This window comes from Solanum verrucosum, unplaced genomic scaffold (assembly GCF_900185275.1).
Source record: "Solanum verrucosum unplaced genomic scaffold, falcon-dt-bn FXZP01000238.1, whole genome shotgun sequence".
In the NCBI taxonomy this organism is placed as follows: Eukaryota; Viridiplantae; Streptophyta; class Magnoliopsida; order Solanales; family Solanaceae; genus Solanum; species Solanum verrucosum.
Genome location: NW_026020630.1, coordinates 3,547,320 through 3,553,319, shown reverse-complemented (window position 1 = coordinate 3,553,319; position 6,000 = coordinate 3,547,320).

The following is a 6,000-nucleotide window of genomic DNA, read 5'->3' as shown; positions in this document are numbered from 1 at the left end:
TGTCTAATTTTGTTATTTGTTTGGTTCACCCCCTTAGTGTTGCATTTTGTGATATTCTGCTTCAGTCTGTGTTTTGCGGATAGCTGAGAGACACGATTCCAAGTTATGTTTAATTTTGTTATTTGTTCGATTATGTGGGAGAGGTATGGGGCTACACTCCTCTACTCATCTTCTCCTTATTGAATATTATTCGTGAACTATCTTGTTCTTCATTTCTTATCATTGTTGTTGCTGCTGCTTCATTTGCTTTTTGTATCATGCTATTCGATGTTGCTATCTCCCTTTTATCATACTTTGATTCTTTCCTTTGAGATGAAACGACGACCTCTATCAAGAAGATAGGGTCAATGTCTGCGTACATTCTACCCATCGTGGGATTCCACTAGGCATGTTTTTTTCTTTGATTCACTCCTGCTGTTCTGCATTTTGTGACCGTCGGGATGGTTTGTACCTGATCCGATGCTATATCTCTGTTCAATATTGTAATTAGTTTGATTAATCCATTGTGTTGCACTCTGTGATCTAAATATTCGTGACCTGATCCGAAGTTATATCTATGTTTCCTATGTTTCATTTTGTGATTTATTTCGATTCAGTCTGTTTTTTTTTTTCGATTCATTGCGAGTTGTATCTATGGGTTTGTGAATTATTGCTAGAAAACCAACTATTTACAGGTGGAGATATTGCCATTCTATATGAACAGATCAAGGGATTAAGTATAAACCTCTTGCTAATTTTCTTACAGCAATGTGCTCTCTCCTTTAATTATGCCCTTTACACAACGTGTGTAAATTCGGATTAGTTCGCATTATAATAGTGAATATTATGATTTGGATTAATCAGTCTAGTGAATATTTAATTTGGAATGGTTAAAAACCAAAACAAAAAAGATATTGTACCTACTCCCTACTTCTCTTTTAGATGAAAGAACTTATTTTGATGGATAAATACACTTATTTTACCCCAAAAACATGTAGCTTTAGTAATGCCCCTCAGAACCAACTCACGCCATTAATAAGGTCGTAACAAACGTCCATGAAATTTTTTGGTAAAATAGCATACGGAAATCGATAAAATATGAGTTTTCATGCATTGGACTCGTTTGAATTTGAAAATGTGTCAGTTTACCCCTCGGGATCAACTCATGCCATCACTAAGGTCGTAACAGACGTCAATGAAAAATTTCAGCAAAAAAAATTCTGCAATTCTGTATCACCAAAAATTCATGGACTATAGAACACGAAAATTGGTAAAAAAATTGGTTTTTCTTGCTTTGGGGTTCGTTTGAAATTGAAAATACGCTTGTTTGCCCCTCGAGACCAACTGGCGCCATTAATAAGGTCGTAACGGATGTCTATGAAAAATTGGCAATTTTTTTTCGAAAACCTATCACCAAAAATTCATGGAATATAGCACACAAAAATCAATAAAATTTGAGTTTTCCTGCTTTGGGCTCGTTTGAACTTGAAATGCGCTTGTTTTCCCCTCGGGACAAACTGATGCCATTAATAAGGTTGAAACGGATATCCATGAAAAATATTAGCAAAAATATTCTAGAATCATGTATCACCAAAACTCCATGGACTATAGCACACGAAAATTGGTAAATTTTGTTTTTCTTGGTTTGGGCTCGTTTACCCCTCGGAACCAACTGGCGCCATTACTAAGGTCGTAACGGATGTCCATGAAAATTTTTGGCAAAAAAATTTCTGGTATTCTATTACCATAAATTTATGGACTATAGCACATGAAAACCGGTAAAATCTAGATTTTCCTGGATTGGGGCTCGTTTGAAATTGAAAATGCGCTCGTTTGCCCCGCGGGACCAACCGACGCCATTAATTAGGTCGTAACGAACGTCCATGAAAAAATTCGGCAAAATAAAAATTTGGAATCTTGTATCAACAAAAATCCATGGATTATATCACACGAAAATCAGTAAAATCTGATTTTTCTTGATTTGGGGATCGTTTGAACTTGAAAATGCGCTTGTTTGCCCCTCGGGATAAATTGACGCCATTAATAAGGTCATAACGGATGTCCATTAAAATTTTCGATAAATTTGTTTTTGGAATTCTATAACCAAAAATCCATGGACTATTGCACATGAAAATCGGTAAAATCTGGATTTTCCTGCTTTGGGATTCGTTTGAACTTGAAAATGTGCCCGTTTACCTCTCGGGAAAACCTGTCACCATTAATAAGGTCTTAACGGACGTCCATGAAACTTTTGGCAAAAAAAATTCTGGAATCTTGTATCACCAAAAATCCATGGACTATAGCACACAAAATCGGTATAATTTGGTTTTTGTTGGTGGGGCTCGTTTAAATTTGAAAATGTGTCTGTTTTCCCTCGAGATCAACTGGCGGCATTAATAAGATCGTAATGGACGTCCATGAAATATTTCGACTAAAATAATTCTTGAATCCTATTACTAAAAATTTATAGATTATAGCACGCGAAAATCGGTAAAATAAAGTCTTTCCTGCTTTGGGGCTCGATTGAACTTGAAAATGCACACGTTTGTCCCTCAGGATAAACTAGCGTCATTAATAAGGTCGTAACAAACGTTCATGAAAAATTTTGCCAATAAAGTTTCGAAATTCTATCGCCAAAAATCTTTGGACTATAGCACACGAAAATTAGTAAAATTTGGGTATTTCTTGCTCTGGGGATCGTTTGAATTTGAAAATGCGTCCGATTGCACCTCTGGACCAACTGACGCCATTTATAAGGTTGTAACGGACGTCCATTAGAAATTTCGAAACCTTTTTTTCCAGAATCCTTTCACAAAAAATCCATAAAATACAGAATACGAAATCGGTAAAATTTAGGTTTTTCTATTGTGGGGCTCTTTTGAACTTGAAAATGCGTCCGATTGCACCTCTGGACCAACTGACGCCATTTATAAGGTTGTAACGGACGTCCATTAGAAATTTCGACAAAAAAAATTCAAAAATCCTGTATCACCGAAAATCCATTGACTATAGCAGACGAAAATTAGTAAAATCTGGATTTTCTTACTTTGGGGCTCGTTTGAACTTGAAAATGCATATGTTTGCCCCTCGGGACCAACTGATGCCATTAATAAGGCCGTAACCGATTTCCATTAAAAATTTAGACAATTTTTTTTTTTAGAATCCTGTATCACCAAAAATTTATTGACAATTACACACAAAAGTCGGCATAATCTGGTTTTCTTGCTTTGGGATTGTTTGAACTTGAAAATGCACATGTTTGCTCCTCGGGACCGACTGGCTACATTAATAAGGTAATAACGGACGTCTATGAAAAATTTCGACAAAAAAGACCAAAATTTTGTGATCACCAAAAATCCATAGAATATAGCACACAGAAATTGGTATAATCTATTTTTTTTTACTTTGGGGCTCATTTGAACTTGATAATGCGCCTGTTTTCCCATCGGGGCCAACTGTCACCATCAATAAGGTCGTAACGGATGTCCATGAAAATTTTTGACATAAAAAAATTTCATAATCCTATCACCAAAAATTCATGAACTATGGCACACAAAAATCGGTTAAATATGGGTTTTCCTGCTTTGGGGCTTGTTTGAACATGAAAATGTTATTGTTTGTCCCTCGGGACCAACTGACACCATTAACAAGGTCGTAATGGACGTCCATGAAAAATTTGGACAAAAAAAATTCCAGAATCCTGTATCATGAAAAGTTCATGGACTATAACACACAAAAATCGATAAAATTTATTTTTTCTTGCTTTGTGCCTCATTTGAACTTGAAAATGCGCCCGTTTTTCCCAAGAGACCAACTAACACCATTAATAAGGTTGTAATCGACGTCCATGAAAAATTTTGACAAGAAAAATTCTGTAATCTTGTATCACCAAAAAGTAAAATCTGGTTTTTTCTTGCTTTGGGGATCGTTTAAACTTGAAAATGCGTCTGTTTGTCCTTCGTGACCAATTGACACCACTAACAAGGTCGTAGCAGCGTCCATGAAAAATTATGGCAAAATAACTTTAGAATCCTATCATAAAAATTCATGGACTATAGCACACGAAAATCGATAAAATATGCATTTTCCAACTTTGGGGATCATTTAAACTTGAAAATGCACCTGTTTTCCCCTCGTGATCAACTAACACCATTTACAAGGTCGTAACGAACGTCCATGATAAAAATAGGCATAAAAAGTTCTAAAATCATGTATCACCAAAAACCATGGACTAAAGCATACGAAAATTGGTAAAATTTGATTTTTCTTGCTTTAGGGCTTGTTTGAACTTTAAAATGCGCTCGTTTACCCCTAAGGACTAACTGACACCATTAATAAGGTTGTAACAGACGTCCATGAAATTTTTTGAAGTCCTACCACAAAAAATTCATTGACTATAACACACGTAAATCGGTAAAAAATTAGTTTTTCTTGCTTTGCGTCTCGTTTGAACTTGAAAATATGCCCATTTTTCTCTCGGGATAAATTGATCCCATTAATAAGGTCGTAACAAATGTCCATGAAAAAATTTTGGCAATTTTTTTTTTGAAATTCGTCATCATAAAAACTCCATGGATTTTAGTACACAAAAATTGGTAAAAATTTCATTTTTTATGTCTTAGGGGCTCGTTTGAACCTTAAAATGTGTCTGCTTTTGTTCTCGTGACCAATTAGAGCCATTAATAAGGTCGCAACAGTCTTCCATGAAATTTTTTGACAAAATTATTTTTGGAATCATATCACCAAAAATCCATAGACTATAGTACACGAAAATCAGTAAAATCTCATTTTTCTTACATTGGGGCTCGTTTGAACTCGAAAATGCCCCCATTTGTCCCATTGGGACCAACTCACGCGTTAATAAGGTCGTAACGAACGTATAGGAAAAATTTTGGCAAAAAAAATTTCAAAATCTTATAACCAAAAATACATGGACTATAGCACGTGAAAATCGATAAATCTGGGTTTTCCTGCTTTGGGGATCGTTTGAAATTTAAAATGCGCCTTTTTACCCCTCGGGACAAACTGACACCACTAATAAGGTCGTAACTAACGTCCATGAAAAATTTTGGCGAATTTTGTTTTTTGAAATTCTATCACAAAAATTACATAAACTATAAGACACAAAAATCAGTAAAATCTAGGATTTCCTTCTTTGGGCTTGCTAGAAATTGAAAATGCGTCTGTTTTCCCCTCGGGACTAATTAATGTCATTAATAAGGTCAAAACGGACGTCCATGAAAAATTCCGGAATAGTGTATCACAAAAAAATCATGGACTATATCACATTAAAATCTGATTTCTCTTTCTTTGGGGTCGTTTGAACTTGAAAATGAGCTCGTTCCCCTCGGGACCAACTGGACCCATTAATAGGGTCATAACGGACGTCCATGAAAAATTTTGGTACAAAAAAATTCTGAAATCCTATCACCAAATATTCGTGAACTGTAGCACACGAAAATTGGTAAAATCGGGGTTTTCCTAGTTTGCGGCTCTTTTGAAATTGAAAATGCGTCCAAAATACCCTCGGGACCAACTCACGCCATTAATAAGGTCGTAACCTACGTCCATGGAAAAGTCAGCAAAAAAAATTATGTAATCCTGTATCACCAAAAATCCATGGACTAGCATACGAAAATCGGTAAAATCTGATTTTTCTTGCTTTGGGAATCATTTGAATTTTAAAATGCGCTCGTTTGAACCTCGGGACTAACTGGCGGCATTAATAAGGTCGTAACAGACGTTCGTGAAGATTTTCGACAAAAACATTCAAGAATCCTATCACCAAAAATACACTGAATATAACACACGAAAATCGGCAAAATCTTGGGTTTCCTGCTTGGAGCTCGTTTAAACTTAAAAATGCGCTCGTTTGCCCTCGGAACCAACTGACGAAATTAGAAAGTTCGTAACGGATATCTATGAAAAATTTTGGTAAAAAAAGTTCTTGAATCCTGTATCAAAGAAAAATCCATGGACTATAACACACGTAAATTGTTAAAATCTTGTTTTTCTTACTTT